The sequence below is a fragment of the Meriones unguiculatus genome, chromosome 7 (assembly GCF_030254825.1).
Source record: "Meriones unguiculatus strain TT.TT164.6M chromosome 7, Bangor_MerUng_6.1, whole genome shotgun sequence".
Classification (NCBI taxonomy): Eukaryota; Metazoa; Chordata; class Mammalia; order Rodentia; family Muridae; genus Meriones; species Meriones unguiculatus.
Genome location: NC_083355.1, coordinates 57,906,790 through 57,923,800, shown reverse-complemented (window position 1 = coordinate 57,923,800; position 17,011 = coordinate 57,906,790). Strand labels below are relative to the sequence as shown.

General features: G+C 40.7%; 1 protein-coding gene across 7 annotated transcripts in view; it reads right to left on the bottom strand.

Annotated features, from left to right (window-relative positions):
- Positions 1-17,011, bottom strand: part of Akap6 (A-kinase anchoring protein 6) — a 443,623-nt gene that overhangs the window by 369,276 nt on the left and 57,336 nt on the right. The window contains exon 1 of one of the 7 annotated variants that reach the window (XM_060387494.1): positions 3,840-3,992. The exons of the other annotated variants lie outside the window; for them this stretch is intronic. The gene's annotated coding sequence lies outside the window, so the exon portion shown is untranslated. Of the gene's footprint in view, positions 1-3,839; positions 3,993-17,011 lie in introns of those variants that run through there. 7 annotated transcript variants of the gene reach the window in all.

Sequence of the window (17,011 nt, the reverse complement as noted above, 5' to 3'; positions counted from 1 at the left end):
TATCTCTTTAATGATGACTAAAAGACTATATTAAAATGTTTAATTAAAGGTATTTGCTATTAATGTTTTGAAATATAAGGTACATTCATTGAAATTCAAAAAATCTTGCTCCCCTGACCTTATATTTAAAATGACCTGAATATCTTCATAGTGTGAGAACTTGACCTCTGACTGCCAACCAAAGCCAACCAAGAAAAACCAAAGATGGAAATCACAAATCTACAAACAACTTCTCAGTCTGACCCGACCCTGGTGTGGTCTCACAAAAGAGAACACAGTGGTGAAAGGGATGCAGAAGATACAATTACCACAACTAACTGTACTGATGACAACAGGAGCTACAGCAGAACAATAACAAAAGCAATAGCAATAATAGCCTCCACCCCATGCTCACGGCGTGTGCCAGGCGGCGAGAAAGGCTTCTTATGCATTGACACATCTCATTCTTAGAGCAAGGCCAAGAGTGAGATCCCTGTTGCAGCTTTAATTTACCAGTAAAGAAACTCAACTCAGAGTCTAAGTAATGCACCAGGTTACACACCTGTACGTGACAGAACTGTCACACAAGCACATACCACCTGGCTCTGAGCCCGCCTCTCCAGCTCCACAACGTCACGGGTGGAACTCGGGAATACAGTACTTTTAACGGTGTACAATACAATCAGCTTGATCCTAGTGTATGAATTCTACTTAGTATCTGCATCTCGTTCATGAATAACAGAACTGACATATCCAAAGGGAACGCTTAATGACATAACGTGTCAGGATAGCAGCACCAACAGCTTGGGAAACTGTATCATCAGGAAGAAAAGTCAGTTAATAAGCCATCTCGTTAATTCTGAGCATTTGGGAGGGAGCCGAGAATCCCTTTCTGACTGCTGACGGTTTCCTTCCTCTCCTCAAAAACGACCAACTGTGCACTCGATTGCAGGGAGTTACAGAAACTGATGTGCACCCTTCAGCTTGACCTCATGTGAGAAAATGCTCACATGATGGGCTTCTTATTTCATGGGGGAAGACGATCCACATCAAATAATAGTTATTGAACAACTGCTACACATAAAACCTCTATGGAGGATTTTAAAAATAGATTCCATATCTTAACATATATTGTTCCCTGCCTCCAAAGAACTGTATAGTCACGTGTGCAAAATAAAGTAAGACTAGAGCATTGAAGGGTTGGCTCTGGGGGTAAAGTGCTTGCCGCTCAGGCTTGAGGACCTGAGTTCTGGTCCCTGAGCCCATGTAAAGGCTGGGTGTGATATCACAGACCTGTCATCTCGGTGTTCCTACAGTAAGATGGGAGAGAGACAGGGGAATGCCCAGAAGCTTGTGGGCCAGCTACCCTGCCATACAGAGCGGGAAACAATGAAGAGACTGTGCAGAGGGCACAGAGACAGAGTAAGGCAGAGGGCAAGGACCAACATCTGTGTGTCTCCTGACCCCAGACCTGAATTCGTACACATGAACACACACGAAGAGTAGAGGCATTGAGTTCTCTAGATGCTCAGAAGAAATTGTTACTTATAGTGTGAGGTATCAGAAGATGTTTCAAAATAGGATTTAAAGTAGAAATTGGTCTAAGGGAATGAATATGATTAAAAGATGGTGGGAAGAGCCGTTTACATCAAGAAATGGTAGAACCCTTCATTTTAACATTTACCTGAGCTTTAGAGCTAGAAATACTAACTCTAGACTATGTGAGCCTAGGGATTTAGCAAGCATAGTTAAGTACCTGTCCAGCAGGTCTGAGGCCCTGGGCTCAATCCCCAGCATTGAATAAACCAATATGCTGGCATATGCCTATAACCCCAGCACTCAGGAGAAAGGCAAGAAAAATTTAAAGCTCAATGTTACACAGTGAGATGGAGACCAGCCTGGGCTATGTGGGACTATAAAACATGCATTAACTACAGTTATTAAGAACCTTATTTCCAGAGAGTGGTGCTGCATACCTCTAATCCCAGCTCTTGGGAGGCAGAGATTGGCAGAGCTCTGTGATTTCGGGGCCAGCCTGGTCTACAGAGCTAGTTCCAGGACACCCCAGGATCCTCCCCCAACTCACACACACACAAAGAGAAAGGGAGAGGGAGGGAGGAAGAGAGAGAGAAAAAAAAAACACTGCCATTGCCAGATGGGAATGTTCATGTCATATCAGCACCAAGGTGCTCACTTCATCCTGTGATCTTCAGCGAGAACGTCTTGTAGCAGGACATTGTCATCAGAACAAAAGGATAGCCTATGGACTGGGAAAGAATCTTCACCTACGCTACCTCTGACAGGGCTCATATCCAGAATATATAAAAACTCAAGAAGTTAAAAAGCAATAAGTCAAGTAATCCAATTAAAAATGGGGTACAGAGCTAAACACAGAATTTTCAATATTGAATAAATATCTAATGGTGGAGAAACACTTAAAGAAATGCTCAATGTCCTTAGTCATCAGGGAAATGCAAATAAAAACAACCCTGAGATTTCACCTTACCCCCATCAGAATGGCCAAAAACTCAAGAGACAACACATGCTGGAGAGGTTGTGGAGAAAGGGGAACCCTCCTCCACTGCTGGTGGGAATGTAAACTTGTGCAACCACTTTGGAAATCAATCTGGCGTTTTCTCAGACAACTAGGAATAGTGCTACCTCAAGATCCAGCTATACCACTCCTAGGCATATATCCAAAAGAGGCTCAAGTACACAATAAGGACATTGTTCAACCATGTTCGTAGCAGCTTTATTTGTAATAGCCAGAACCTGGAAACAACCCAGATGCCCCTCAACTGAGGAATGGATACAGAAATTGTGGTACATTTACACAATGGAATACTAATCAGCAATTAAAAACAGGAAATCATGAAAATTGCAGGCAAATGGTGGGAACTAGAAAAGATCATCCTGAGTGAGGTATCCCAGAAGCAGAAAGACACACCGGGTATATACTCACTCAGTGGATATTAGACATATAATATAGGATAAACCTACAAAAATCTGTACACCTGAAGAAGCTAAGCAAGAAGGAGGACCCTGGATAAGATGATCAATCTTCATTCAGAAAGATAAACAGGATGGACATTGGAAGAAGGAGAAACAGGAAACAGGACAGGAGCCTATCACAGAGGGCCTCTGAAAGACTCTACCCAGCAGGGTATCAAAGCAGATGCTGAGACTCATAGCCAAACTGGGCAGAGTGCAGGGAATCTTATGAAAGAAGGGGGAGATAGTAAGACCTAGAGAGGACAGGAGCTTCACAAGGAGAGCAACAGTACCAAAATATCCAGGCACAGAGGTCTTTTCTGAGACTGATACTACAACTAAGGACCACTCATGGATAGAACCCCTGCTCAGATGTAGCCCATGTCAGCTCAGTCTCCAAGTGGGTTCCCTAGTAAGGGAAACAGGAACTGTCTCTGACATGAACTCAGTGGCAGGCTCTTTGACACACACTCCGCGCCCCCTCCCCCCCCCAGAGGGGAGGGAGCAGCCTTGCCAGATCTCAGAGGAGGACAATGCAGCCAGTCCTGATGAAACCTGATAGGCTACGGTCAGAGGGGGGGACTTGGAGAGGGGCTTGGGAGGAGATGAGGGAGGAAGGGTAGGATTGGGAGAAAATGAGGGAGGGAGCTACAGCTGGGATACAAAGTGAATAAACTGTAATTAATATAAAAAATAAAATTTTAAAAAGTCTTGATGTCTTCACCACCACTAAGTAACACAGGATCTTATATATAAAATGATCACAGTGTAGGACCATAAAACTAAGATTCTTCCTTATTATTTATCTACAAGATCTGTGCCTTATCCTGTACTATGTGACTAAAGTCCCCTTATAAGTGAGTACATACCATGTGTGTCTTTCTGGGTCTGGGTTACCTCACTCAGGATGATCTTTTCTAGTTCCATCCATTTGCCTTCAAATTTCATTATTTCTTTGTTTTTAATAGCTGAGTAGAATTCCATTGTGTAAATGAACCACAGTTTCTTTATCCATTCTTCGGTTGAGGAACATCTGGGTTGTTTCCAGATTCCGCCTATTATGAATAAAGCTGCTATGAATACAGTTGAGCAAGTATATATACACAGGAGTGGTACAGCTGAGTCTTGAAGTAAAGCTGTCCCCAGTGTTCTGAGAAAGCACCAGATTGATCTCCAAAGTGATTGTACAAGCTTGCACCCCACCAGCAAGGGTTCTTTTTCCACACCCTCACCAGCATGTGCTGTCACTTGAGATGTTGATCTTACCCAAAGATGCATAAATTTCACTTGGAAGAGGAGATAGAAGAGACTGAGGTAGTGGCTGAAGAGAAGGAACAAGGTGGGAGAGGGGTACCAGAGAGTTAAGACAGTAGACCTGGAGAGAGTGAGGGAGAGAGGGCAGAGGACCTGTAGAGAAAAAAGAAACTAAGGGTGGGGGCATCTCTGTGACACGCTGGAGACCTAAGACAGGATAGGCTCCTGGGAGGATATGAGGAGATTTAAGCAGTGACTCCTAGTAGCAGAGGCCATGGAGACTGAAGAGGACACCCTCTAACTAGACTAGTCTCCTAGTAGAGGGAGGGGAACTCCAAACCACCCACAAAAACTTCAACCCAAAATGTACCCAGCCTACAAGATATGGAAAGATAAAGATAGAGCAGAGATTAAGGGAATGCCCAACCAATGCCTGGCCCAACCAAAGACCTACTTGATGAGAGAGTGCCAGCTCCTGACACTATGAAGGATACTCTGCTAAGCTTGCAGACAGGAGCCTGTCAGAGCTGTCCTCTGAGAGGCCCTACCCAGCAGTGCCTCAAAACAGATGCTCAGTCTCACAGCTGAACATTGTGTGATACTTAGGGAGTCTTAGGAAATAGTGAAAGGAAAGAGAAAAGGATCTGGAGGTGACAGGAACTCCACAAGAAGACCAACAGAGCCAACTAACTAGGGCCCAGAGGGTCTTGTTGAGACTGAAGCATCACCTAAGGGCCATGCGGGAACTGGACCTAGGCCTCCTACAAAGATGCAGCAGACGAACAGCTTAGGCTTCATGTGGGTGCTCTAGTCAGGGAAGTGGGGACTGCATGGGACTTGGACTCACTTGTCAACTTTTTGATCACTTTCCCCTGGAGAGACTGCCTTGCCAGGCCACAGGGGAAGAGGACATGCTCAGTCCTGATGTAACTTGCTGAGCTGGGGTGGATGGGAAAGGGAGCTCCCCTTTTCTGAGGATTAGGGGAGGGGGAAAGGAAGGGAGTGAAGGAGGGTGGGACAGGGTTACAACCAGGATGTAAAGTGAATAAAAATAAATTAATTTAAAAAAACTGAGATTCTTAAATTGAGCTAGGATCCTTGAGGGCTACTCTCTCTAAGATCAGGTAAATTGGGAGCAAAATCCACTCATGAGAAGAAGAAGCAAGAACCTTCTCTTAAATGGGGTTGGGGTGGAGGAGGGAGGGAGGGGGAGACCATCCATGGAAAAGCATACACATGCCTTCCCGGATGTCTGAGGCAAGATCTAAGCTCTCCACACCAGCAGGTAAGCAGAGAAATTAACCTAAGAAGGATTCCTGGGTGTTACTGCTGAGGAAAAAGGAAGTGTCTTACAAGACATGTCCACAGCTCAGTCCCAACAATAAATATGCAATGCCAATGAGAAAACAACCTGAGTTGAAACAAAGTCTAGAGGTTCTAGGGAAGACTAAGGCTTCTCTTATTGGTCTGGAAAACATTTTATAATATTGTTATTTAAGTAGGGAGTCCCCAGAATGCCTGCCTTAGGTAGACTCTAAATCCTACCCCTACCATGACAGCAAGATTTATCTCCATTCCTTGCTACACAAGGTAAGACAATGGGCAACTGTGAAGAGCTAAATGATGCTGTCACTTCACAGTTCAGGAAGAATATTTGATGAAGCCTTTGTGTGTTTCTTCGGTTTGCAGAGCCTCTTTACCATGTTTTATCGTCCAGCTTAATAGTTTCACTCTATGTCATTTCACAAGATTGTCTAACATTTCTGAATATCCCACACTACCTTCACATATTTGCTTATCTGAATGAGCCTTCTCTACCAAATTTGCAGCTTTTTGCTGTCACTCTGTAAAGAAGGGATGTTTTCTTTAAGTTTATTTCTAATAATTTGTGGAAATGTAAGGTAGAAATGTAGTCTGCAAAGAATACCACTAACTTACTCCAAATCAAAATCTGGTTCCAGTGTTAGAGAAATGAGACGAAAACCAGCCAACAGGTTGGCAATTACTGAACCTTGAGAGCTGAGGACATGGTTTGGGTAGCTGGAAATAATAATGCTATGTCAACCGTGCCCATCAAATTTGATGTTTCCATCTCAGTCTACTCCTGGCTGAGAGAAGAGCCATTCCTTCAGATTTCTAGCAGATTTGAACCACTTAGTCAAACCTGATGCCAATGGAAAGGCAGAGAGCATCTTAAGGTCAAGAAGCCCTTTCCTGACTTCACCTCAGGGAGAGCTAACACCTGGTTTAAATGTGAGAAATCTCTGAAGAAAAAAAAAAAAAACTTATCAAAGTAAAGATTTATTTAGGCTCAGAGTTTCAGGGATTCCAGTCTATGAGGAGCAGGTTTCATTGCTTTTAGGTCTGTGTCAAAACTGAAGCAGTACAGCAAGAGGGCCAAGCAGCTGAGAACTGCTTGCCTCCTGGTAGCCCTGAAGCAGAAGGTACAAAAGGAACAAGGTAGCCTGTGAAGACACATCCCGGTGGCCCTCCTTCCTCCAGCAAGGCCCCAGCTTCTAGTACTCCATTTGGACCCACCAACAAATAAAGCTACTGATGAAGTAAGTCAGTGACCTCCTGACTGATTGTTTCTCTTCCCCAGCAGGAGGAGACTAAATCTCTGACACAGGAGCCTTTGTAAGGGGCACATCATCACCCAACCATAGCCTAGATCCCCTAGGCCAGGGAGACGTCCTCACACTTGCTGACTCCTCCTGTATCTGGAACTACTGTTTGCTCTCTGGAAAGAAAACATGGAAGTACTCATTGCCCTTGTATATAAATACCAATTATGTGTCTTTTTAAAGAAACAGCTATTTGTCTGCATGTAAACTAAATAAAGGAGAGGAGGGTCTCTTCCCCTGAAAAGTGATAGCTTTTTATTTACACAAAACATGGGTGGGTCTCCTTGATTATAAACTTGGATTGATGGGGGGGGGGAGGAGGAGGACAAATTAACTTTGCCAAGCCAGTAAGCATTGGCAGAAATTCGCTGTATTCTCTGCTTACTATGAAAAACAGAGAGTTACACAATAACAGTTTTCCTCTTCATTAAGACTCCAAAGAGGACTTCAATGCTCCATTTTTCTTAACAGAAAGGTTACTGGAGTTCCATAGCAATAAGGCAACTGTGTTTGTTGTTGTTGTTTTGTTTGTTTGTTTGTTTTGGGTTGTTTTGTTTTGTTTCTATAATCAGCACCCTGGAATAGGATTGCCATACCTATCTTCCATCTGCCCTTACCTTAAAGATTTAACCACGAAAGCCTGGCAGGCAACACTTTCCATACAATGACTTCACAAGTGTTATTGAGCATATCTGCTAATGCCTACGGGCAATGAATGTAGAATGGTCATAACCCTCTCTCATGGTTATATATCCATTTGAAAATAACATAAATTAAAAGGTAGTTTGGTGAATCCCACCATGTGTTCCCACCTTCTGTTCCTGTTGCTGTGATAAAATATCCTGACAAAAAACAGTTTAAGGAAAAAAGGTTTAGTTGGCTCCCAGATCAGGGATACAGTCCACCATGGTTGCAAACCTTGAGACATCCAGCAACGTTGCATCCATAGTCGAGAATGAATCTGTAGTGAACAATGAATGCTGATACCCAGTACCCTTTCATTTTATTCAGTCTAGAGCATCAGCCCATGGTAACCTATAGCCAGAGCCTAACCTACTCTGGTTGAGCAATCATGGTATGACCAGAGCTTGTGGCCTGGGTGATTCTAGATTCTTTCAAGTTGACAATCAATGTTGACATCACACCTGTCTAACCCTATTTGAAGGGCTCTGCTAGGAAACAGCTGGTCCCATTTCTTGGCACCAGCCTTCATGGTTGTGACATGACAGGCAGAACAGCTGGCAGTTCTCTGTAGCGCTAAGAACTACTCTGAGCAGTGGTTCTCTAAGTTCCTGGTCCAGCAACTTCAGCCCTCTAGAAGCTAGTTAGAATGGCAAATTCTTGGGCCCCATGCAAATCGTCTAAAGCTCTGAGACTCAGCCTCAGGAAGCTAAGCCTTAATATGTTGTAAAAACTAATTAGAATTCTAAGTGTATTGGAAAAGCACTGTCCCCTGCATTTTGCTTCCATACCTGACAAATTTATTTCTTTGTTCTTTGTTATCATTTTCCACCTATTCAATTTCTGATTGGGATCACCAAGGCCCCCAGAAACAGACTAAGATGGACCTGGCTTGCTCAGAATCTGCATTATGATGAGCTGTTAGCAGCTGTTAGCAGACATAGTTTTTACATAGGCAATTCACTTCACCCTACGATTTTCAGAGACTGAACTATTTTTCTTCCTCTGCCTTTAGTTTCTAAGAGTGGTAACTGACAATCTTTAATATAAAATAAGTCTATAGCTACAAACCAGTAGCTGCATCTCTAATTAAAGCTAGAACCAAACTTAGGATAAAGCTACAGGCATCAGCTGACTAGGACAGGAACTAAAGGCTAATAGAGCAAACAGACTCTAGTAGCAAAGAAACAAGACATAGCTCTTTAGGGATAGCTACTGATCTATATGTACATATTTGTAGAAAAGAAATAAAGGAAAGATAACTAAATTTCTTCAAAATACCCTGTAATCTCAGTATTTGGGAGGCTGAAGAGGAAGATCATGAGATTGAGGCTAAGCTAAGCTTTATCCATTGAGATACGGTAATGGAAAAAAAAAAAAAATTCAGGACTGGGTGACCTTGATGGTGCTTTGCCCTATTTGCAGTATCAGTGACCTAACATTTCCTGAACTCTAGCATTTGTAATTTTACAATTTCTGACATTCTGACTCTAATGTTTCAATTAATTCTACTCTACTCTATGGACCTTATTTTATACTTTCATCATAAATCCATGATCACTACACGTCTTGGGATCCTAAGGCATTAGCCCCAAGCAGGCTAGGAATCTAACCCCTGTGGGAGAGGACTTGGCACACCATAGCTCTACTGTGAACTTCAGGGACGGAAACAGCAGAACCTCGAAAGGGAACGCTGGAAAACTCGCCGCAAACCCACCAGACGGCGTTCAGCTTCAGACACTCCCTACGCGTCCGCTTTGCTGGACACTGCAGGACCTGCTGTCAACTTGGTGCTGAAAACGCAGCACCCATGCGCTCTGACAGGATGATGGTTTAACGTGATCTGCACACAGCAGTGCTTGATGGACATTGTTGACTTTCAATACACATTAACTGAAGCCCAGGAGCCAGGCTAAGGTGAACATTCCCTGCATGATCTCTGCTCTCCTCAGAGAGATGCTATTTTTTTGTGCTTAATTTCTATGTCTAGTCCTTCTATTTATATACATATTCAACTCTCATAGTTTGACTTGAAATAAAATTTTAAATGCATAGCAAACTACTTATGACTATTTCTTTAGAGAAATAACTTCTATTTGAAAAATTTTGGTCATGTCCAGAATAATAATAGTTAATAAGAGAGCTAAAGTTGTCCTAAAATCTCTCTCCTGTAATCTTTGTTTTAGTTTTCTAAAAAGTTATTATATTTTATTTCTTTTATGTGCATTAGTGTAGGTCCTTGGCTCAAATGCAGATCATCAGGCTTTGAGGCTGATTCCTGTCCCTGCTGGGCCAGCTCCAGGCCCTCTGAATTTTAACTTTTCATTTTCCCTAACAAAACAGTTGTTCAATAGTTCAAAGAAGCCCAGTGAACATTTCATCTAGCTTCCTCAGATGTTAACATCTTACATATCCATAACAGAGGTGCCAAAACCAGGAAATAAATGTTGAAAAAAGTACCCTGAGCCTCACATTTATTCAAATTGTGTCATTTGTCCTTCTAGCAACCCCATCCAGGCCCAACACCCTTTAACATTCACTCAGGTTATATACTTGACACAGCCCCTGAGATGCTTCACATCTTGGACAGTACTGTTATGGCCTGTTATTTTAGATAATTACTTTTAATTTTGTTTTGTCTGGTGATTCCTTATTTTTGAACTAAAGTTATGAAGTTTTGGAAAAACATCAGAGAAGTGACAGTACATCTTTCTCAGGTAATAACAAAAGACATGCAAAGTCAACGTGTGTCACTATTGATAATGTTAACGTATCTGTGCCCACAGGTTCTGGCATCCCTAATGATGCTTGCTTAATTACCGTAGCATGTCAAAATGATATTTCTATCATTTTCTACATTTATTAATTAGAATTCTACTATAGAAAGAGATTCCCGTTCCCTCCATTTATTTGTAGACTTTAACCCTATGGCTCCTAGGCACTTATTTTATTTTATGAATTGTAACCCATTACTGCCACATTCATTTTGTAGTCAAGCTTTTCAGTTAGACTAGTGGTTTAGGAGACATATAGCTCTCGTTTATTAAAATGTTTGCAAAAAAATCACTTTAGGTGTCTGGGTGTTTTACCTCCAGGAATGGCTGCACATCATTGCATGTCTGGCACCCACAGAGGACAGAAGAAGGCAGCAGATACCCTGGAACTGGACTTGCAGATGGTTGTGAGCTGCCATGTGGATGTTGGGAATTGAGCATGGGTCCTCCGGAAGAGCAGCCAGTGCTCTTAACCACTGAGCCATCTCTCCAGCTCCATCCAACATTCTCACACTGTCTCAATCATTTCTTATTTTCTGGCATAACAAGATACTTAGATTCATCTTACACTTAAAACAATTTTTTGGCCCTGGAATCAACCATTTCTCTGAGAAGCAGAGGTTCCTTTTATTTAGGAAAGGTGAAGAAACCACAGTCTGACCTGGGCATGGGAGCACGCTTGCTTGTGTTATCCCACCAGTCTCTTAGGCAAGAGGTTTGTGAGTTTCAGGGTTGGGCAGGCTGATATAGCGAGACCCTGTTTCAAAACATACAAGTGAGAGTAAGAAAGAGGGGGAGAGAGGAAAGGAAAATGGAAAGAAAGACAGATAGAAATGGGCTGATAACAGCTACGTGAGTTTTACTGATTCCAGGCCTCCTTTGTGATCAGAACTAGGAATGCATGCACAGTCCTATTTATTGTGCTGTCTGCCTATCAATATTGAAAACCTAAGTTCATACTGATAGCTACAATTCCAGTTCATCACAGAAGCCATTACAGCCCTGTTTCCTTCGCTAACTGTAATATCACAGATACCACAAATTGCATATATAGCTGTGGTTCTATGCATTGCTGTATACTGTAATCTGGGGTATAAAATGTTTACGTATACTATACATGTACCATATAGCTTATCTGTACTTTGTACATAAAACAGAGATTTTGACCCTCCAAGGGCTCATTTTCTCCCTGTTGAGGTTGTAGGCTTTAGATGCCATATGTTTGTTCTGGTTTGTTTTTGTCAGCTTGACACAAACTAAGTGTTTGTTAGGAAGAGGGAATTTCTTTCTTTCTTTTTTTTTTAAACTTTATTTTTTTCCAAGCATCTTTTTTATTATTTATTTTTTACAATTTTTTACAATTTAATTTCAATGGAGGAAATTTCTCTATGACATTGGCCTATAGGCAGGTCTGTCAAACATTTTCATGAATAATGATTGATGAGCAAAGGTCCTTCCTACCTGGCAGGTGGTCTTGAGTTCTATAAAAAAGCGGGCTGAGCAAGCCAGGAGGAACAGGCAGCACTTCTCCATGACCTCTGCTTCAGTTTCTGCCTCCAGGTTCCTGCTTTGAGTTCCACCCTAAGTCCCTCAATGATGGAGTGTGACCTGAGAGTTATAAGGTAAATAAACCCTTTCCTCTACAACTTGCTTTGTATCATGGTGGGTTGTCACAGCAATAGAAACCCTAATTAAGATAATATTTAAACATATTTCTTTCCAATACTAAAACTAAAAACTAAGAAAACCAATGAATGTCGAATTGCTGGGCAACAAATAAGAGAAAAAGTAAAAGGATAAAAAAGGAGGTAACAACTGAAAATAAACAATAATTCAAGTATAAGGCAAGATAGCAGATTTTATGTGCAAGCCACAGAGGTGGAAAACGGCTACCTGTAAATCAGCTGTCTTTGCCAATGCGGAACCTCATACCTTACTATTAAAAGAACATATTTTCAATGACAAACATACTTTTGCACTCCCTAAGGGCAGAAAAGTACTGAACATTCCAGTTTTGAATCATAGTTTAGTTATACCACTCAAGGCCTTAAGAAAATGACCAAAAAAGAATTATTGTTTCAAAGATTGTTCAAAAATTGGACCGAAAGCAAATAAACTGGGAATGAAGGACTCATTTGTCTATTGTTTTGATTACTGTGGAATGATCAGATGAGGAGATTCCCCTTTGAATAGCCTTGATGTGCACAGAGGAGCTGGGGGACTTTGCCAGTCAGTTCCCATGAAGCTGAGGAGACAAGCTTGGGCCCCATTGCCACCATGCCTCCCTCCCACAACCGACTGCATTCTGAAATAAATTCTCCCACCTTGTGTAGCTTCTTGCAAACTATTGGTCACAGCAGTGAGAAAAGCAGCTAAAACAGTACCTTATGCACATTGGCCTCAAAGTAATTTGCATAATACTTTTAGTGTGCCTGTGTGTTGGCTGTCATATCGTTGAGATGAGAAAGTTTTTACTTGTGGCAAAATGTTTGCGCTCAAAAAAATCACAGATTTTGAATCTTCTGGATTTTATATTTTCAAATGAAGGCTATTTGGTCTGAAGTAGTTTTTCATTTCCTGGGTGGCATAAAAATTGTTATTTAATATGATTATTTGTCATCAGTATATGTGTTTTGTTTGTTTATTTTTGAGACAAGTTTCTCTGGGTAGCCTTGGCTGTTCTGGACTCACTTTGTAGACCAGGCTGGCCTCAAACTCATAGAGATCTGCCTGCCTCTGCCTCCTTGAGTGCTGAGATTAAAGATGCCAGCCACCATGCTTGGTTCTCATCAGTATATCTTAAAATGAATTGTCTACCCAGGTTTTCTGCCCACATTTTTCAAAGGGTAGCTTATTTGAGGTTGATGAATTTTAAGTGCCCCTTGTAAGTTTTGTATAAAAGTCCTTATAAAACTGTATCAGTTATAAATATTTTCCTAGTCTGTTTTTTATCTTCTCATTCACTTGACATGTGCATAGCAGTGAACTATAATTGTAATGAAGTCCAGCTTACCAGATCCAGCTTTTCTTTAGGTACTGTGCCTTTAGTACTGTATACAGAGGCTGATTGTTATCCAATATCACTCTATTTTCTAGTTTCATAATGCTGTCTTTTACACTTAAATCTGTGACATACTTTGAGTTTATTTTTATGAAGGGTGTACAGTCTGTGTGTATATTTGTTTGCATATAAAAATTGTCTAGTTGTTCAAGGATCAATTGTAAAAAAATCTTTGCATATGCATTGCTTCCGCTGTTTTGTCAAAGACTAGTTGACTACCGTATGTCAGCACGTCAGTCTCTTTCTCTTCATTTTGTTCCATCAAGTGCAGTCTACGCTTTCACCAATATTACACTGTCGAAGTATAGTAAGCAATTCATTTAGGCACTGCGAACCCTACAACTTCATTTTCTTCAGTATCATGTTGGCTGGGTATCATGTTCACTTCTATATAATCTTTCAAATTAGTTTTTTTGAGATTTACAAGTAATTTGGGGGGAATTCAAATAAAATTGAATTGAATCTATATATAAAGGTGGGAATACCTGGCAACATTTTCCTATCCAATGAACAATAAACTTCCTATATTTAATTCGTATTTCTTTCATTGGTGTTTTACTGTTTTTATCATTATAAACCTTGCATATATTTTGTCAGATTTCTATCTGATTGTTTCTCTTCTTTTAGCATTAATGTAAATTATTTACAATTTTAATTTTTTTCTTTTTTTAATCTGTAACTTTTTTATTTAATTATTTTTATTTTTATTAATTATAGTTTATTCACTTTGTATCCCCCCCTGTATCTTCCTCCCTCCTCCCCTCCCAATCCCACCCTCCCTCTTTCTCACCCATGCCCCTCCCCAAGTCCACTGATAGGGGAGGTCCTCCTCCCCTTCCCTCTGACCCTAGTCTGTCAGGTCTCTTCAGGAGTGGCTGCATTGTCTTCCTCTGTGGCCTGGTAAGGCTGCTCCCCCTCAGGGGGAAGTGATCAAAGAGCAGGCCAATCAGTTCATGTCAGAGGCAGTTTCCACTCATTTATTGCTGCTATTTATTTTCTTTTGTATAATCAATATTAAATGTTTATCCTGAAATTTTGTTAAAATTGCTTATTTCTACACAGACAAGCATGTCAGCTGCAGACAGAGAGATTTATTTTTTAATTTCCTAATCAGTGTGTTCTTATTTCCTTTTCTTGTCTTGCATTAGCTTCCATTCTGGTACAGTGCTGAGAAGTGCTGATGAGGATGGACATACTTTCCTTGTTCATGACTTCACAAGACACTTCAAGAATTAACCTGAGAATTTTCCTAGTTGTTCTTTCCCAAGTTTGAGAAGGCACTCTCTATTATTGTTTTGCTGAAAATTGTTATGTGAATTGGATTTTATCAAATGCTTTTTCTAAATCTATTTAATATAATCTTGCTTTACCCTTTGAGGTTGGATGGAAGCATATTCATTGCTTATGCAATGCATTAGATTTGCATATCTGAGATGAACTCTACTTGGTTATTGTAATTCTGTTTATGAACTGGATTAAATTTACTAATATTTTGTTGTTATATTGAGATATACTCTACCACTCTAAAAGTATAAGAACTATACTGAAAAATGATGAATAAGTTAAAATGCCATCTAACACTCTGTCCTCTTAATAAATCAATATTATCATTCTCCTATAACCCTTCTGATATTGTGTTGTTTTACATAGTTTCTAATAATTGGTGATAAAATGTCTATATTTAGTTCAAATATTAAAAGACAATATAAAAGTTGTGAATAATATTTAAAAGAAAAAAACTTTAAGTAGTTAAAGATTAAAATAAGTATAATTGTCAGACCAAAATTAGGACAACATATATTAATCAATTTTCTGTTCACTATTTGTTTTAAATATTAGGCAGAACTTGATAATTTTATTTCATTTTATCTCTTTAAGAATATTTAAGTAAAAAACACCTGAGTCCCATCCCACAAGAGAAATTTCACAGATCTCATCAATCTAGTTCTGATTCATCATTAAGATAACCTCATATCCCACAGTTGCGTATTGCACAAGGCCAGTGTGTCTGGTCTTATTTATAGGAACCTACTCTGCATTAATAAATAAATCCAAGTAACAAACCAAAAGAATGCAGGAAAACCATCTGTTCTTCTTGTTTCTTAGTTAATAAGATACAAAGCATATTTCTAAATGAAATGTATCTTATGTCACTCACATATATTTTTTGGATAATTTTTTATTTTTATTTTTATTAATAACAGTTTATTCACTTTGTATCCCCCCATAGCTCCCTCCCTCCTCCCCTCCCAATCCCACCTTCCCTCCCTATTCTCCACCCATGTCCCTCCCCCAGTCCACTGATAAGGGAGGTCCTCTTCCCCTTCCCTCTGATCCTAGTCTATCAGGTCTCATCAGGAATGGCTGCATTGTCTTCCTCTGTGGCCTGGTAAGGCTGCTCCCCCCTCAGGGGGAGGTGATCAAAGAGGAGGCCAATCAGTTCCTGTCAGAGACAGTCCCTGTTCCCATTACTACGGAACCCACTTGGACACTGAACTGCCATGGGCTACCTCTGTGCATGGGTTCCAGGCCATCTCCATGCATGGTCGGTCCTTGGCTGGAGTATCAGTCTCAGAAAAGAACCCTGTGCCCAGACTTTTTGGATCTGTCCCTGTCCTTGTGGAGCTCCTGTCCCCTCCAGATCTTTCTATCTCCCACTCCTTTCATTAAGATTCCCAGCACTTTGCCCAAAGTTTGACTATGAGTCTTAGCATCTGCTTCAATATCTTGCAGGGTAGAGCCTTTCAGAGGCCCTCTGGGGTAGGCTACTGTCCTGTTCCCTGTTTTCTCCCTCCTCCAATGTTCATCCTCTTTGCCTTTCTGAATGGAGATTGAGCATCTTAGCCAGAGTCCTCCTTCTTGAAAAAACAAAACAAAAGAAAAAAATAATGAAATTTGTAGGCAAATGGTACAAACTGGAAAAGACCATCCTGAGTGAGGTATCCCAGAAGCAGAAAGACACACAGGGTATATACTCACTCATAAGTGGATATTAGACATATAATATAGGATAAACATACTAAAATCTGTCACTCACACATTTATTCAGTCCATACATCAATGTCATATCAAAAAAAGCGGTTCCTTTTTAAAAATTCTGATTTCCACAATGCATGAGCAACATGCACATAATAAAAAAGCGAGCCTATCTTTTTCAAGGGCTGCGATTATCTAAACCCTCTGATGTGGAAAGAAGGTCATGGCATACTGCTAAATTACGTATTCATATAACAGAGAACTTCTGTTCCTGACAATAGGGATTAGTAGGGTACAGGGCTCCCTTGCCAGTCAAAACAACAAGCAAAGTGGATGAAATGCATTAATACATTTTCTGTAGGGCTGGAACTAAGGTAAGGAAAAGAAAAAAAGAGCGAAGGAAGGTATTTGAGTGAGCACTTCGGTCTAAGGACATCTCTGCATCACATGGCCTAGCAGACCTGTCTTAGATCCTGTGTCTTTCATGTTTGTCTTCAGCCTAGTATCAGCTCTGGTCTGTAGACACTGGACCAAATAACTAAAATTTCTGGGAAAGGTAAAATAAACTACATCAACCTACAGTAAATAAGACCAGCTTTCTTCTGTACACAGTTTCCAGACCATAGCACCAAGAGGGGGAAGCCCAAAGATGGCTGAGGTCAGACAGAAAG